Here is a 17,570-nt window from a genome sequence, read left to right as displayed (position 1 = left end):
TTTCCTTCATGTTTTGATTTTGAAACAGAAATTACTTTTGTTGGGATCAATCAAAATGAAATGTGAGCATACTCTTTTTGTTCTCTCTTGTGTCCTTGGGAAGCAGCTGAATTCATCTACACTTAATCTCCTGCCTATGCTTGTTCCTTGCCACTCATGTCTCTTTACTTCTCGATACCTTTTTTTATTGTTGTTATTGCTATTGTGATTAAAACTCCAGGATCCTTGCTTTTGAGGAAGAAGCCTATCAGGGCAACCCTTGGGCTGCTCTAGCATCCTTTGCAGCACAGAAGCACCTCCTCAGCACCTGGGGCCCACCGACCTCTGTCTTGGAAGGGCCAGCAAAGCCAAAGGCAGCAATATCCTGCCCCTGCATGCAGCCTATGCACAGCCCACCCACTTTGGCCACCCTCAACCCTGCACGTTGTGGGACATGACACAACCCCACCGTGGTGGACACGACCCCACCAGTTGCCTGGTGACCTCCACTCGACAGGAGTGGTGTATGCCTGAGGGACCAGCAAGGCTGGGCTGAGAGCCGTGGCACTGCTGCAGCTGGCATCCCACAGACCATTCTTTAGCTCTGTTTTGTATAAACCCTTGTCGCCGTAGCACTTCATCTGGTGTGACGGGCACGCATGGTTTTTCTCTCCGCTTTCCCCCGAGGAGAGCCTGGTGTGAGCAGCGCAGTATTTCTGCTTCGCTCTGGTTATTTTAGAAACAAACTTAAAAACATATGTTCATTTCTGTTCGTTTATGTGACAGAGGCAAGGTCGAAGAGATAGGCCTGGGAAGGTGAGCCGAAACCTCCCTCAAAGCTGGGAGATCCTATTACACAGACTTTACTGCAGGCTGGTGTTTAAGTTTCACTAAAGGCTGCTCCATCACTGTAGTTTTAAATGCCCCTTTCTTTTATAAATCTTTTCCTTTTGTCTCCTTCTCCTTCCCTTGCTTTCTTCTTCTGGACAATTTCATGCTCGGGACTACTGCCTGTTCTGCAGAATTTGTCATATATAGTATAGAAACACATCTGTACAATTATTTATAGTCTTAATTTTTACCCTATCTAGATCCCCGTTGCATTGCACACAGTGTCCTTGCTCCACAATTCTTACCTAAATTTCCACTCTTGTGAGGGCAGCCTGTACCTCTGAAATAGGTACGTGTAAATAGAATCATAGAATCATAGAATCGCTCAGGTTGGAAAAGACCTTAAAGATCATCAAGTCCAACTGCCACCTAACCATACTACCCTAACTCTAACAACCCTCTGCTAAATCACATCCCTGAACACCACATCCAATCCACCACCCCAGTAGGACAACGGGGGCTGGCAGGAAACAGCAATGGAAGGTTTCCTCGTGAAAAAGCCAGAAATGCCATGTCTGGTTTTCATTCTTCATCAAAGCAAAAGGAGAGTTTTGTGGTGCTGGTGGAGAAAAACGCTGGGAGGGGAGATTCCAGCAGATAACATGGTGATACTGGAGACGTAGAGTTAAGGAGAGGGTTGTGCAGACCTGACCTGCACCTCCTGGAGCTTGTCTGCTGGGGCTGCTCCCTGCCTAGGCAACCCGTGGAAGAGAAAGGAAAGAGGAGAAAGCACATGGTGATTAACTTAATCATGAGAGGAGAGCATTTGGGTGAGATGCAGTCAGCTCTGGGCACCGATGAAGGCAGCTGTCATGGGTTTCTGGGGTGTTTTGATAAACAAGTTTGTTGCTGTGGTGGCGCTTTGAAAAGTGACTGTGGTAGCTGGAGAGACTTTGGGTTGTCTTTCGTAGTGTGAAAAAGCTGAGATTTTTGGTAGGAGTACTCCTTACTCTTCCTCCTCATGACATTGGTGGGAATTCAGCTGCACATTTCAATGAGAGCATTGCATGACCCTCTGCAAGCCGAGAAACATCCTCTCAACCACTTCTGAGATGTCTGGATGTCAGTAAAAGTGGTCAGAGTCCCCTTTGTTGTTTGGAGAACGCATTTGCCATAGTGAAGCAATAAACTTTCTCAAATTTTATTTCCTAAAAAAAAAAAAAAAAAAAAAAAAAGTTAATTAAGTAACAGGTTGGTTGCATTTGTAAACAAAGCAGTCTGAATGCAATGGTAACAGAAAGCATCAGGGACTTTAACAGTTTTTATAGTTTTTTTCCCTGGGCGATTGCTTTTTAGAAAACTCAGTGCATATGATTCTCTTTTATTAGAAAATAAACAGAAAACACATGCCCAGAAGCTGCTTCAAAAGGTCCGTGCTGCAATGCCAGTGCTAGAACTGTACCGGATCTCCTTATGAAATGAGAAAGCAGACAAGTTGTTTTCTGGCCCTTTGGTTCAAAGCCGGAGCTCTGGCCAGCGTAGTGAAAGGTTTATGAACCTTCTGGAGAGTCTCCAGTGCATGTAGGGAACTTACACTGCTGTTCTGCTACTCCTTTGAAACTCGGGGAAACCCCACAGCCTGAGGATGCAAACCAAGCAGTGGGAAAGGGAAGGGACAGAACAAAAAGATAAGAAAATAGTATCTAGAAGCATAGCGCAATCACTGGGTATGTATTGCCATTGCCTATCCTGATCCTGTAAATAATCTGGTTCACTGTGGTTTCTGCCTCACTTCTGTCTGGTGTCTGGCTTTGTAGAGGCTTGGTGGTTTTCTTTGCCTTCCCAAGGGAGAAGAAGGCAGATAAGGGCAGGCTGACCGCAGCTACAGGATTCTGAGGACTGGGGGGCTTGACTCCCTCTCCATGTATGCTGAGGGAAGCAGCACAGTGCTCAAGCAAGCAGATGAGAGCTTGCTTAGTTTGAGTAAATTTATTAAGAACAGTCAAATTAATAGACCATTTTCACACTACCTCACAAAGCTTTGTGATATGGTACTTAAACTTGTAGAAAATTTTGCCCTAACCAAGCTGGATAAAAGCCCATGGTTCCTTTCTGGAGAGGTGAAGAGAACTCAGTTTCCCTTGTACCACTGATGGTCTTCTGGACTGGGTTTTGCAAAGCTACTCTCAGGCAGCTCCTGCTGTGTCTCCCTATCCTTTACCAGGCTCCTTCTAATGATGCTGGAGCTGCAGTCTCCTCCAGCAGCTCCCAGACTTTCAGCTTGTGACCGCTGAGAGAACAAACACACTTCTCTGTTGGAAAAGGTAGAAAGGAAGGCATGGAAATTTATGACATCTGAATTCGAATTTCTGAGTTCAAATTTTAGAAGCGTATATTGTGAAGTAGCTAAGAGACTGATAAAGCCAAAGGGAAATCACTGGAATATCAGCTTGTATGGCAAGGTGGCTTCCTGTGCACAAGAAGCCCTCATGACAGCCCACAGCTCTTCTGGAGCTGCTGCTGACGGGGTGCAGCTTTTGTGCCAGCTGTCTCTTGGGTACAAGGGAGCTTATTTCTTTGAGAAGCAGAGCCCTTTTCTTGCCCGCTGAGTCTTTAAAGCAACCAGCGTGAAACCTAAGAGATGCAGCATGACTTCCAGAGCTCCGTGATACGCATGGGTGATTTTGCCAGCATTGTTCATGCAAAGAGGCCAGATAAGTGGGGGAACTTCGCGCGCGGCGCTTCCCCTCCGAGCTGTCCCACGGCTGCCGTCTCGCCGGACCACCCCGGTGCAGATTACAGCAGCAGCTTATTAACACAGAACAGAGATCCGGGGCTGGCCATAGGAAGCACAAGCCCTAAAAGCACACTGCAGGATCCTTGTTCTCCCTTCACAAAGCTGCTCTGTGTTAAACTATGGTATCGACCCGCACTGGCGTACAAATGCCTTTCGTTAGGGTTTGCATGCTGTGTTATAGGAGGCTTCAGCTAAAGAACAGAATCTGTTGGTGGCGATTTACTGTTGTTTCCAGTGGTACTGGAAATGAGTTTTGGTTGGGAGGAGTGGCAGTGTGGGTCTCAGTGCCACAGTGGTTTCGCCGGCGGCCGCGGAGGAGATGGAGAATTTTCAACATCTCATCTGACGTGGCTCTCCCAGAATGCAGCCCTCTCCAAAGACACAGATCTCTATACACTTAATAAGGTGCTATAGCAGAACTCGAAGTGTTTGCTCACAGACCCCTGTTCTGGATCATTTCATTGATCACCCAGCGTCGGTGTTTTTAAAAGGCACATTGCGTCCTGCGCATTGCTTTCTGTTTACCCTTTGGCCCCAGCTTGGCAGAGTGCCTGGGAATGTGCCTGATGTTCAGTCCCTTCCCAGCTCAGCTGGACACTGAAGACGGTGTGTGAGGATAAGCTGTCACGTTGCCGCTCCCACTCAGCAGGAGAACACCTCCCAGCACCTGCTAGTGGAGCATCTGGGCACGGGATGTAAGAGGGATGGGAGAGCTGTACAAACAGCGCTTTTTGTTCCGGGTGGTTCTTAACACCTGTTTTGGGGGCTCACTCAGATTTACGTGCTTGAATACTGATAGCAGATGGGTGTCAAAGAAGTGGGAGAGATGACTGTTCAAAGGAAAAATTGCTTCTTTTTTGAGTCCAAGCAGAGTTACTCTTTGACACCAAGAGCTAACAGACTGCGTTGAGTCTCTGATTCCCCTGTGTGTTGGTGCAACTACTATAGATGTAGCTGCATGATGCGGTCTGACGATTCAGTTCATTTGGTTGGCTGGAGAAAGTGTCTTTCTGCAGTGACCGAAGTGAAAGTCACATTTAAACCTGAGGAAGAACTGGCAGCTGCAGAGGATGCCTGCTGGAAAGCAAAAACTAAGAAATTACACTTAATGAACAGCAGGTTGCATGCATTTTTAGTACATCTCTGTGCGTATGCATGGGAAAAAAAGAGGGAAAGGTAAGAACGACCCAATGTCCATTGGGAATGCAGAGCAGGCTGTTAGTATGGGCTGATCTGGCAGTGACTTGGTCTGATGAAGGATATGGTGTCAGTTGCTGTGGGTGTCTGTTTTTCCAGAGGGGCAGCGGTCCCACCACCACCGTGCCGGGTGCCCATCAGGGCCACTAGTGAGCCACGGAGCACAGTGCATTCCTCTTGGCATGGCTGCTGCCCTTTGGGTTCTCCAGCAGGGACATTTTGGCAAAGGGATTCAGCTGGGTGAATTTAAACTAAAAAGTTACATCGGCTAAACTGCTTTTCAGTTAGCTTACATGTCCTTTTACAGTGCTGGGAGCACATTGGTCTTACACCACATCTTCTAATTGCACTTACCTGGGTGTCTTTGGTTTTGTCGTGATGATGAAGTTCTCGCTCGATTTGTTTAGCCAGCGTGGATGTTGTTCTCTGCTTTGGGAGGCCTCTGTGGTTCAGGTGGTACCACAGCTTTTCTAGGAAGAAAGCCAGGATTTTTCCGGTCATCAGAGTTCTTTTTCATTTGCTCGCTCGTGTTTTGCTGCCCTTATCTCTGTTTATATTATGTTGCCATCCAGGGCACTCCTACACTTGTCCTGTGTTTGTGTGGTGCCCAAAGGATCACTCGTCTGCAGCTTGTGGTGTGCCTGTGGAATGGAAAGGCCCAGGGGGAGTGGGTGGAGGTTATTAGAAAGATCTCAATGGTGCATTATTTTTCTTCTAAATGAAATCCCTGCCACAGGTTTTCCTACATGCTGAAGCATAGGAATCCGTGTGAAAGTGTCTTACCTCCTTGTGTGTTTTTTTATCAAAGTCCTTCAGGTTTGTTTGACTACTCTGTGGTGTCCAGTTTCTTATCTGATGACTTCTAGTTACCTTTCTGATTCAGAGACAAAGTCCAAAGAAAGATCGGCATCTACTTCTGGAGGGAGGAGCTGGCAGAGAAATGGGTTAACTCTGCCCCCTTTTTGATCTGAAAGCTGTCCTTGTAAAACAACTGGAAATTCTGTAAGAATTGCATCTCCTGCAACTGTTTTCTTCATGGTCCCTTCAAAGAGTATGTGACATCTTAAATGTGGGGAACAGAACTTCTACTCCATGAAGCTGTGATCTCGTGGGTGACAGGACTGGGAGACATATGTAGTAGGAGAATCAACTGTAGGCAAACATCACTCAGGGCTGTTTTCAAGGACACCCAAGGATCAAGGTCCCGTGTCATTCCCATGAGTTCCACACTGCTGCTTCATCATCCCTGGTGCTGGAAAGCAGGCCCTCAATTTCACCTGGATATTTCTGTCATTTAAAGACCATCATTTCTTGCCCTATCCCAGAACATCATTGTGTATGTATGCTCTGCCTGCTTTAATGTAGTGTTTGCTTTTCAGAGAGAGCACAGAAGCAAAGGAAGCTAAGTTGTGCCTTGGAAAGTGGCTGGCAAGCCTTTCTGGCTAAGCAAGGTTTTGACCGGAAGACTAAAAACTCAGCTTATATTGTACCTGTATGGCTTTAAAGCCAGGTGTATTGGCTGCTAGAATGTAATGAGTGGATACCACAACAGGAATATGAGAAGATTTATTGCTAAGACCGTGAGGTGGTGGAGTCTGTGCTTGTGATCTGTCGTGTGGCAAGAGCAAGAAACAGCAGTAACCAAGACCTTGTTCAGGTGAGGGTGAGCAATCTTGACTGCCTGACAGAAAGAATTCAAAATACTTGATCACAACAAGACAACAGACAATCTTGTTGTGGTTATTTATGGCATATTTATAACCATGTCCGGGTAACTAACACGGTGAGTTATTTTCAGTGCTCCCTTGGTGTAGAGAGAATAGTGCACTGGTGTTAATGAAGGTGAAAAATGAATAGTGAGGAGGTTAATGGTGGTTACTTTAGCTGGAGGAAAATCCCCTCCAGGGCCACTTACTCTGCTCTCTAGATGCTCTGCTAGAGCAGATTTACCTCAGCTATCAACTGCTTCTTCTGTTCCCCCGTAAGTACCTGATGTGATGGTGGTGATGTCACTCTCGTGAGCCATGATGTAAGGTGCCAGTGAGTTTCAGTCTCAGGCGATGAGCACAGCTCTCAAGTCTCCTTTAGAGCCAGGCTAGTAACACCTTTCCAGGTGTCTGAAAAACCCGCTTTAAGTGGCTGCACAACTGCAGATTTCTCCATGTTTTACCAAAACTGCAGGAAACGCGGTGCTTTCCAATAGCATTCCACAGCCATTGCATTGATTTTGGAAAAATTAATTAATTAAAAAAAAAAAAAAAAAAAAAAGCCTACTGAGCTGAATAAAGCTGAATTAGCAAATCACAGATACCCAGAAGGAACAGTGTCCTGTTTATAAGGAAAGAGTGTGGTTGCTGTGGTCAGACAGCCGGGCCACAGGCCAGATCATGCCTCCCCAGCATATTTTATCTCGCTTCATGTCACAGGCAGGATGTGGGGGATGGACGGGTTCCTCCTCCGAAAGGTGAGGGTGATTCATGCAGCGCAGGCGTTGCTCCTTTGCTGGCTGCATCACCTCACACCAGCTGAGCCTCTGCTTCTTCACCAAGGTGTCACGGGAGATCCCCAGATCTTCAACCCAGCGGGGTCAGTGCAGACGTACCTTGGTGGCTCGCCCTGGAGTGGAGGAGGCAGGCCAGGTCTAGGCCTGAATGGACCCCTTCTCCTCAGCCAAGTGCTAACACCTATATAGTCCTCTCAGCAAGCGGTGGTGTGACTGTAACACTCAAACCATGCTTTGGAAGCCATTGGGCTGGGGCAGCGTCCCTGGGTGTCCTGGCTTGTGCTGTGGGCTGCTGGTGCAGCCTGTGGGCTCTAGGAGGCCAGTGGGCCACAGGGGCATCTCTGCACTGTCATCTGGAGCTGAGGGGACATCTAGCAGTGACATTTCAAGATCCAGCTTTCCCCATAACTTCAGGCACCTGGTTGTTCCACTGTTGCTGCAGTTTTCTGGGGGGCAGCAGTGAGATTAAAGGCGTGTTGTGAAAGAAACCCTCAAACTCAATTACTAGATACAGATGAAATCCAGTTTTTAGCCTCGGTTCCTGTGGCACTTCCAGGTGCCACAAACGTGCCACTGGCACAAAACTGATGCTGTCCTCCTACGTGGCCTGCCTGATGGGCACACTGAGGCATCAGGCCATAAATAAGTGTGATTTGAGCCCCACAGGATATATAAGATATTCGCATGGCACAGGCACTCAGAAACTAGCTGCTGCTATCTCAGTGCTGTGCACTCATTTTTGTGGTCACGTAGCATCTCCCCTCAGACAGTTGTTGATCTGTAGCATGGGGTAAGGCTGAAAGAGACATCACCACGTCTCCCTTTTCCACACACACAGCCTGCTGAGACTTCAGTAGCTACACGTATCAGTGCTACAGGATACAATAAATAAACACTGAAGGGAGACTGCAGGAGGGTTGCTGTCATTCCGTGTTCTTTCAGGGTTTACAAAGATTGGAGAGTCTTCAGTTTATGGTAGCCTTCCTCTGAGTTAATGTGCTCACTGGAGGACAGCTTCTCTGGCAAAATGGTCACCGGGGCTATGCCAGTATCTCATGGAGAATCTCAGATGCTGCTCCCAGAGTGTGGTTTTCCTGCCGAGGATTGTTGCAACAGGCAGATGTGCTAAGGTGTTGCTGAACAGCCTTCTCTTTCTCCCCACTCCAAGAAATCATTCCCTAGCATCATTCCCTAGCGCAGATGAAGTACTTATTTTTCAAGCTAATAAATCAACTGCAGTATATATATGCACCCCGATATGCTCTGGAATTGCTTCTGCAGCAGTCACAGGAAGGAAGGATTTCACCGCTGCTGTTGCAGTGTTTTTCTTGTTTCTGGTAGCACACTGTTTTGACAAAGCCTCCTTCCTTTCCCCTTCCCTTCCCCTTCCCCTTCCCTTTCCCCTTCCCCTTCCCCTTCCCCTTCCCCTTCCCCTTCCCCTTCCCCTTCCCCTTCCCCTTCCCCTTCCCCTTCCCCTTCCCCTTCCCCTTCCCCTTCCCCTTCCCCTTCCCCTTTCCCTATCTCCTTGGCCAGTTTTCTTTTCTGAACCCCCTGAACTGATTAATTTCCTTGCATATCTCTACTATTTCTGAGTAATTTTCTCTCTCTCTATTTCCCACCCTCCACTTAGAACGAGGAAACTTCCTCAACAGCAGTGACCAGCAGAAAGGCCTTAAGTAAGAACTCTTCATCTTTATTCAGCCCAGACTTTTCTTTTCTGGCTTGCAGGTGCCTCAGGCCAGCCATTACCTTGATCACAGAACAGTCTTCATTGTGAGGAGTGCAGGCAGAGCAGACCCCTGCCCTGTCCTTCTGACACGCTTTCAGGCTCCTGTACTGGGGCTGGCTAAAATTTCCTATGTGATGTACTGAAGTGGTTTCCTTTTCTGTAGATTCACGATGAAAAATATTGTTATTGTTGTTGTTTAGTCCCTCTCTTCTCACCTCATGGATTTTTCCAATTTTTGAATTTTAAAACATTAAGTTGTTTTTATTCAATACTTCCCTTTCCTTCTTTGCTCTCATCCATCTACATTTTTTGCTTTTTCTGCCAGGCATTGTACTAAAATCTATGGAGAGCACATCTGTGGGTGGGAACAGTGTTTTTTGCCTCCACCGAGCTCCCTGCCTCTGCTGCACAGTTATCCCTTGTTTTAACCTCCTGAGCTTCTGAAAAATCCTGAAGTAGTTGTGAAGTAACTGGATTTCTTTTTTATCTTTTGCTATGCTGTGGCTTCTCTGTGCCTTGTGAAGTGATGGGAAAAGAAGACAAATGTCTGTTTCTTTGAGGAGAGGAGGCTCCTGCTTCTTTGGAAGAAAGATTCCACACCCTCATTATTCTTAGAGTGAGTTTAGAAGACTTACTACTTCTGTGAAGTGTTTTCATAGAATCATAAAGGTTGGAAAAGATCACTAAGGTCACCCAGTCCAACCAGCAGCCCACCCCCACTGTGCCCACTGCCCACGTCCCTCAGTGCCACCGCCACACGGCTCTGGAACACCTCCAGGGACGGTGACTGCACCACCTCCCTGGGCAGCTGTGCCACCGCAGCACCTCTATTCCTGAGAAGAAATATTTCCAATATCCAACCCAAACCTCCACTGGTGCAACTTAAGATCATTCTGTCTTGTCCTGTTGCTATTACCTGAGAGAAGAGGCTGACCCCCGTCTCACCACACCTCATTTCAGGTGATTGTAGAGAGTGATAAGGTCTTCCCTGAGCCTTCTGTTCTCTAGGAATAGATGATGTACAGGAGGACGAGAATGTTTTGTTACATGCTGATTCGGGACATGCAGGAAATCAACCTGGATTTCCCCCATTTTTATAGCACGTCACTATTTCCCACCTGTCTCGGTGTCCAGATCAGATCTGTGGGTGTAGGGCCTAAGTGAGGTTGGTACATGTATGCACGACAGGAAGCTTTTTCCTTCCTTGTGAGATGCCGGTGCATAAACACGCACAGGGTGCATATCCAGTGTGTTTGCACGCACGTACGGGCACTGCGTACCACCCGGCTGTGTGCACGGAGTGTAGAACCCTTCACCGCTCCTCCAGTGGAGCAACAGTGCCAGCTGCTGGTGCGGCACCGGCCTGCCAGCCCCGGCGGGCACCGGGACCCGCTCCTGTGCTGCAGCTTCTGTACTCAGAAATAGTTCCTCCCTTCTATTTCCGTACCAACATAAGGCTCCTCTGGAGTCATGTAATCCCATGCTGGTTGCTTTCTTTGGGACGTTTCGCACTGTAGTTCTAACACTTAAAGCTATTTAAAGCCCCGTTCCTCTTCCAGCCTTCCTCCCGGGGCTGGCTGCTAAGAGGGAGGAGAACTTTTTGCTGTAGGCAGCGAAGGGGCTGGCAAAGGTCTCATTTGTACTCCAGTTGCTGTCAGCACTGGGGAATATGAGGTGGCAGCTGATGTGCAGGGCACTGCACGGTGGTTTTGGTCAGAAAAAAAAAAGGGAAACAAGAAGATGGGGGGGAGTAGGGAACATACAGGTGTACACAGAAGTTGAATTGAATTAGAATTCCAGTGAAATGCTTAATGGAATATATGGACTTATTATTAAAAGGCAAGCCAATTTCTCTAAGAGTTTCCCATGAAAAAATGTTCTCATTTCTCTTTTGATCCATAATGCCGTGTCTTTTCTCTCTCTCTTCCTTTCAGCGTGCAGCCATAGAATCATAGTGTCATTAAGGTTGGAAAAGACCACTAAGATCATGTAGTCCAACCATCAGCCCATCCCCGCCGTGCCCACTAATCATGTCCCTCAGTGCCACATCCACACGGTTCTTGAACACCTTGCTTTATAGTGGGTCACAGTGTTTGCAGAAGGTGGCAGTCAGGGGGAATGAATGGGGAGTAAAAAGCCAGGGGGGGGGAGGTAGAGGGGGGCAGGGAAAGGAAAGATTGAGAAAGTGTGAGAAACTAATAGAGCAAGGGAAAAGAAAGTGAATGGGTGAAGCAAGAAGACTAGGAGGGATCACTTGGGAAAATCTGTAGAAAAAAAAAGGGATGGATGGAAAGAGACAAACAGGCAAACAAGCTGAAAGTGAGCTCGATGAGTCAGGGTTTCTGTGGTTCTCTTGTACCTCCCAAAGTGCCATTTTTTACTCCCTCCCAGCCACAAATTTTCTTCGTAATTATTTTGGAACAGGGCATAAGAGGAAAACAAATAAATGAGCTATTCTTAACCACATGTGGGGAGCCTGGGCTGAGATGCAGGTAGGCTGCAGCCATGGGAGAGCTCTGCATTGAGGTCAGAGACCTTTGGCCACCTGGCAGGATACAGCCACTGTTGCTCTGTTTTTTGGGTATTTTTCCCTAATGCCTTCACAGGAACAGCTAAGACAGGCAGGTCAGAGCTGCAGAAAAGGAAAAAAAATAATATATATTGGTGCTACCTGGAAAGACAGGAGCATCAAAGCTCTTTCAGTGGAGCTGAAACCTCAGGTTTTTTTGGGAGGGTTTTGTCAGGTGAAGTTTATAAGCCCTATGAAAATAGTTCCCACGCAGGCTGTTGCTGGCTCAGCACTGCAGCCCTGCGTGGGATCCCGGAGGTGGCCTATGGGCATTGCAGGGATCAGGAGCCCTGGCACAAAGTGCGTAGAAGAGAGCAAAGCACAACTGTCCCATTTTAGTGAAAGCAGGCTGCCAGGTTGACCTGAGGCCTAATGCATGACCTCACCTCTGTGTTGAAAGACATACAACCTGGTCTTCCAAAACCCCAGCTGGTCCTCCTGGCCTTCCTTTCTCACCCATCTCCACCCTGCTTTCCCAGTGTGTTGACACGTAGCAAGAATAAAGCTCTAAAATAAGAAGCATTACTGTGATAGTTGCATTTTCAGTTTGGGTATTATGTGGCACTCAGCTGGATTTCTTCTTTGCACGTTCATTGCTTAAATCACCTAATTGCTGTATTTTATTTTAAATTGCAGAGTAGAGAGAGGTTTTTATTTAGCATTATAATCTCATTTCACAAAGGATTTTTTTATAAGAGTTGTGTCGTTTACGTTGCTCGTTATGAGACTTTCAGGGTCTGCAATTTAAACATTTTATTGGTACCAATTTTGGCTGAACCCATAAAATAACTGTTAAAATCTGTTCATAAAAATAAAGAGAAAACCACGGATTTGGTCAACAGCAGGAACTTATTTGAGAGAATAAAGGCACGTCTGGAAGCCTGAGGGAGAGAGCCAGGAGTGGCTGGAAAACCACCAGGGAAAGCACGGAGACAATGAGAGATGGAGAACAGGATGTCTCCTTCAGGGCAGCTGTCCCACCATAAGAACTCCCATAGCAAACTGTCTAAGATTATCAAAAGTAAAATAATGTACATGGCCTGAAGGAAAGAAAGATAAGGACTGGCTATTTCCTATTAGGTTGCCATCGACACTCGGTACTGCTATGTACCTTCTGCATGGAGACTGCAGAAACCTTGCGAAGCTCCATGGTTGCTGGTGAGTAATTAAAAGACCCATCTGTAGGATTTGCGTGTGTGAATACCTGTAGCATTTTCCTTCCCAATGAAATACTCTCTGACCGGTCTGCCTTGGATTTGGGTGCCATTGTATCATCCCGAGCCACCCTTTCTTCCTCAAGTCTCCACGATTCAATCTCTGCCCATGTGCCTGGTGTCCAGACCAATCTTACTCATCAGGAGCACACAGATGTGAGAATGTAACAAGGTGCTGCTTATGAAGAAAATTCTGTGAAATTGATTTTGTCACTAAGTTTGTAGTGAAAGTATTTTGACTCCTCGTTACTGATGTAAGTAATCAAGCTGGATGTAATCCTGGCTCTCACTCCACTCCCTTTTCTTGCAGGGCCGCTTTCTGGCCATTCTAGTGATGCAACCTGACAAGCCATAGCACCAACAGTGGGGAAGGAAGAACTGTATGAGCCTGCCTAACTCCAGGCTGAAGCTGTTGTGTGAGGAGGAATCCAGTTGCACAAACCTCAACAGAAGTCATGCCACACCATGTTGCTGTGGGAGAATGTTCTCATCTCTATTTCCTTTGGGATGTTTGAAATCATGAGATTTGTGTGCATGTTAAGTGCCTACTATTTTCAGTGTCCTGTTTAAGGTGCAGTCTATAATGCAGCTGGGAAAAAGAGAACACAGATTTGAGAGAGGTTTCTCCTTACATATACCCTTTGGAGGTTTGGAGCAGACCACCTGGGAGTTCATAAACTCCTGAGGGACTGATGAGATCCCCCCTGCATGTGAAATTTCTAAAATATACTCTAACTTTGGTTGCAAATGTTCCAGGGTCAAATAGTCCCAAATAGGCACTCAAATAAGTAGGAGGAAGGGGCCAATGAGGACCTCATGAAATTCAGCCAGAATGAATGCTGAGTCCTGCACCTGTGAAGGATGAACCCTAGAGCTGATAGAGGCTGGAGAGTGGCTTGGCAGGAAAGGCCTTGAATGCCTTCACTTAGAGGTGGTGGGCTCTTCTCAGCACATCTGAAGGAAGGACAAGAGACAGAGTAGCCTTGTCTGAGCTCAGACCTAACCTTGCTTTGAGCAAGAAGTTAAACTCAGGATGTCCCGATGTCCCTTCCCACCTGAGTTATCCTGTGCTCCTGTGCTGCCTTTAGAAGTCTGAGGCTCCCATCCCCAGTCTGCCTCCATCTTGCTGTGAGAAGCTGCCTCAGCCTCCCTGGTTTTTGTCTCCCGTTTTGAACCATGTTCTGTAAAGTGATTTCTATTCCAAAGCAGCAGAGTCGTGTTATGGCCATGTTCTGATTTATTGTGTTTGCATACAGTCATGAGCTGCAGTGGAGCTATACATTTCTCTGAGTGAAGGGGGTAGGTTACATGCTTTATTACCCATTACAGGGCTTTGAAATAACCGGTCTCTTACTGTGAATATATTATTATTTTTCCTAACAGCAAAGCTGAACTGCGAGTCTGCATGGTGTGCATGGTGGTGCCACTAGATGTCCCTTGTCACCCAAGTGATGTTGGTGGCTCATCCCCAGTGCTATATGATGTAGCACTGTAAAGAAATCAGTGTTTAAAGCATTCGATATAGAGAGATGTTGTGGCTGTCTCAAAAAGAAGACTTGTGTTATCCTCAGAAAGGTATTGTCATAGGTATCAAGGAGAAACTTTATTCTTTTGTCTTTTCTTGCTTAATTCTCCACAGAAAGGGACTCCCTAGTAAGAAGGTGTTTGTTCTGAAGGGGTATTTCCACCAGGGCCAACCCAAATTTCCTAGTGAAAGATGCTCACACTAGGAAATGCTGGGTTGCTGAGTCTAACACTGTGATGTTCAACAACTTTTGCATCTCCAGTACAGGCCTGGGTAGTGTGAGATGGGATCTGGCAACCTGTATCAGCACAGCTGCTGAGGAAGGGACAGGTAGCTTTGGGATTTTCTTGCACCTTCATATTGATTTTGACCTTTGGGGCAATTTTATATTGAAATGGACCAGTGAAAGAAGCTGCGTATGTGAAGAGGTATTGGACAGTAAGCACTAGCTTAAAGAGGGGGGAAGAATACAGATGGAAAGAAAATGGTCTCAATCTGCTTCAGACAGAAACCCAACAAATGACAGTTAAAGCCCTTCATCCTCTTTGTTGGCTGCTGAGAGCAGGAGATCATCTTCTTCATGTGAGCTGGGAGAGTTGAGCTGGCCATCCAGGACAGCAGAAGATGTGTGCCAGGCTCCTTGGAGAGGTCCTCAGTAACCCCTCTCTCCTTATGTCGCATTACCCAACCAGTGCAGACAAAGCCTGGAAGGCTCATTGTGTCCCTACAAAGAGGGGATGAAGGGGCTGGTGAGTGAGGGAGCAGCCTCTGAGGCATGCAGTGTGGAGCAGGGAGAGCAGATCTGCAGTTGGGGACAGTGCCTAAGGGGGCACAGGGAATGCCCCCTACCCTGATCCTACTCAGCATCCTCAAACCTCTCCTTACACATCCCAGCCCCAGCAATAGGGCAGTTCTGGTCTCTCCTGCAACCCTTCAAGAGTTAATTCCTCCACATGCCATGCGGCCGTGTTTTCACTGAAGTGGAAGCTGTGTTTCCATATGTCCCTATCTCCCACAGCTGACATCTTGGCGAGGACATCTGTGCCACTCAGCATGCCTATGCCCTTGCACAGCTTCACCTGGGCTTCTGTGGAGTGATTCCTGCTCGCCCTTGTCCCCCATGGTGCTCTGTGCACCTACCATTGCTGTATGAGTAGGGGGATGCGCCTGTCCCCATGCTGCCCTGAAAGCTTCTGTGCCGTGTTATCAGCCCCAGGTAATACTTCATAGAATCATTAAGGATGGAAAAGACCACTAAATCACCTAGCCCATCCGTAGCGTATTATGAGTATTTCCGAAGTGTGGTTAAAAACTAACTTACTCTCATCTGTTTCTTAGGATGTGTCGCTGCAGTGTGTGATCGCGCAGACCATGCTGTTGAGTATTCAGAGTCACATACGCTCGCCTGAATGACTGAAATGAAGTATTTGCTGCTTTCTACTTCATTTAAACCTGCGGGAGCTGGTAGTGCTCATCCTCCCCACACACTGAGGTATCCACACGTGCCACTTGCCAGCCTGGGGCTTCTTCCCCAAGCAATGGCTGAGCAAATCTCTTAATAACAGAGCAACTACTCGCAGATTATTGTGATCATAATTTGGCTGACATAGCCTTTATTACTAATGGCAATGCTGGAAATGGAAAACCCAGCTTGATGCTCAGCTCCCTGCTGGAAAGTAATAAAATAAAGAGGAACAAAATCAGTGAGTGTATTTGCTACCAAACCTTTGAAAAACACAAAAGTGGAACCCTGCCAATGCTCTTGCTGGCGGTTTTTCAGACCAGAGCCTCTCTCCAAGGTAGGATTAGAAGTGGAAGTGCATTTGTATCTATGACATTAGTATCATGTTGTTGTGTATGAATGGAGGATTTGCAATCATTTGACATCTATTGGTTTCTATTGCAATTATGGCGCGCTGCTTTTTTTTTTACCTTCAGCATATTCTTTAACTTCTTCCAGTCATGGAATAAGTAGAAAACAACTTCAGTTATTGTCACAAACAAACAAACAAAGACAAGTGTTTATTTTGCCAACTCAAAGAATGGTCAAAAGAGGAATTTCATTGAAAATGTTCTGATAAAAATGGAGGATGTCGCAGCTTTTCAGTGAGGTCTTTGTTGACAACATGAGCTGAGGGAGGTTGGCTTTTACATAGCCTCTTTTGTCCATCTTTGTGCAATGGCAGAATTCACAGCTAAATTCTGATGGCAGAAATTTCTTGTCTGAGAATGGTATGATATCATATAGATTAATAAAAAAAAAACATCCCCAGACCATAGCTCGGATTTTGAATACCAGAATGAGCCTTCAGTGCTAAGGAATGAGCCTCCAGTGCTAAGAATACAGAAAAAGCTATTAATTTTTTTTCTTAAACATAAAGAGAACCGCTTGATAAAATCAGTTGCAAATAAAGGAGGAATGTAAATGCACTTTTCAATTATTTTTTTATTTCCCTCCCTCTCTCTCTCTTTTTTTTTTTTTTCCATGTTAATACTTCTTTGGATCTTGGTTCATAACCATCCAGTAATTATAATTATAAAGGAAACTAACTTTTACCGTGCTAATTAAACTGTATGTCACATAGGCATTCGGGGAGAATTTCCCATGCTTTCTAGCATGAATGGAAGGAAAGAGCAGCGGTGCTCAATTTAAACTCGATTTTTTTCTGGTACCTTGCAAAAAGGCTTCATTGTATTTTGATTAATCCATGCTTGGTCCACCTCGGATGTTTCCATGGAAACAGAATTTTTTTTTTCTTGATGGCAACTGTTAGGCTCAGGAAGGTTCCTCTCCACACAAAACCACTCTGGCTCCTAAAGAACTACTTGTTGGAAATTTAATGTGCATAAACAAAACTCCCAAATTCCTCCTCAGTATTACGGCATTATTGTTGTCAACGCTAATAGAGAAGTGTTTTCTTAATGGTACAGAGTGGTGCCTTTTCACTCCACAAGAAAATAGAATGTTACTATTCTTTCTGCTGCCAGAGAGCGCTTTTCTTGGTCCAGGAAAAATTAGATTGCAAACCTTTCAAAATTAAATTTTAAGAGTTCCAATGTGTGAATATTATCTAGTTCTAGGCATAAATCATTTGCCTTAATGGCTGTAAAAAAATTAATTAAACTTGCCTTGTCGATTGGCAGTAATTTGAATAAATTATTCTTCTGTGTCATATTATTATTTTTTTTTTCAAAGAAAGAAAGAATCTCTTCATACGCACTGCTA

General features: G+C 46.0%; 1 long non-coding RNA gene across 1 annotated transcript in view; it reads left to right on the top strand.

Moving 5' to 3' along the window:
- LOC112533565 overlaps window positions 1-16,047 on the top strand; it is a 93,702-nt gene extending 77,655 nt beyond the window's left edge. The window contains exons 8-11 of the long non-coding RNA XR_005844235.2: window positions 12,686-12,763; window positions 14,203-14,394; window positions 15,363-15,560; window positions 15,683-16,047. This is a non-coding gene — a long non-coding RNA (uncharacterized LOC112533565). The remainder of the gene's footprint in view (window positions 1-12,685; window positions 12,764-14,202; window positions 14,395-15,362; window positions 15,561-15,682) is intronic.
- The last annotated feature ends 1,523 nt before the right edge of the window (window positions 16,048-17,570 follow it).

This window comes from Gallus gallus, chromosome 1 (genome assembly GCF_016699485.2).
Source record: "Gallus gallus isolate bGalGal1 chromosome 1, bGalGal1.mat.broiler.GRCg7b, whole genome shotgun sequence".
In the NCBI taxonomy this organism is placed as follows: Eukaryota; Metazoa; Chordata; class Aves; order Galliformes; family Phasianidae; genus Gallus; species Gallus gallus.
Note: the sequence above shows the minus strand (reverse complement) of the source record. Positions and strands in the feature narration are given on the sequence as shown.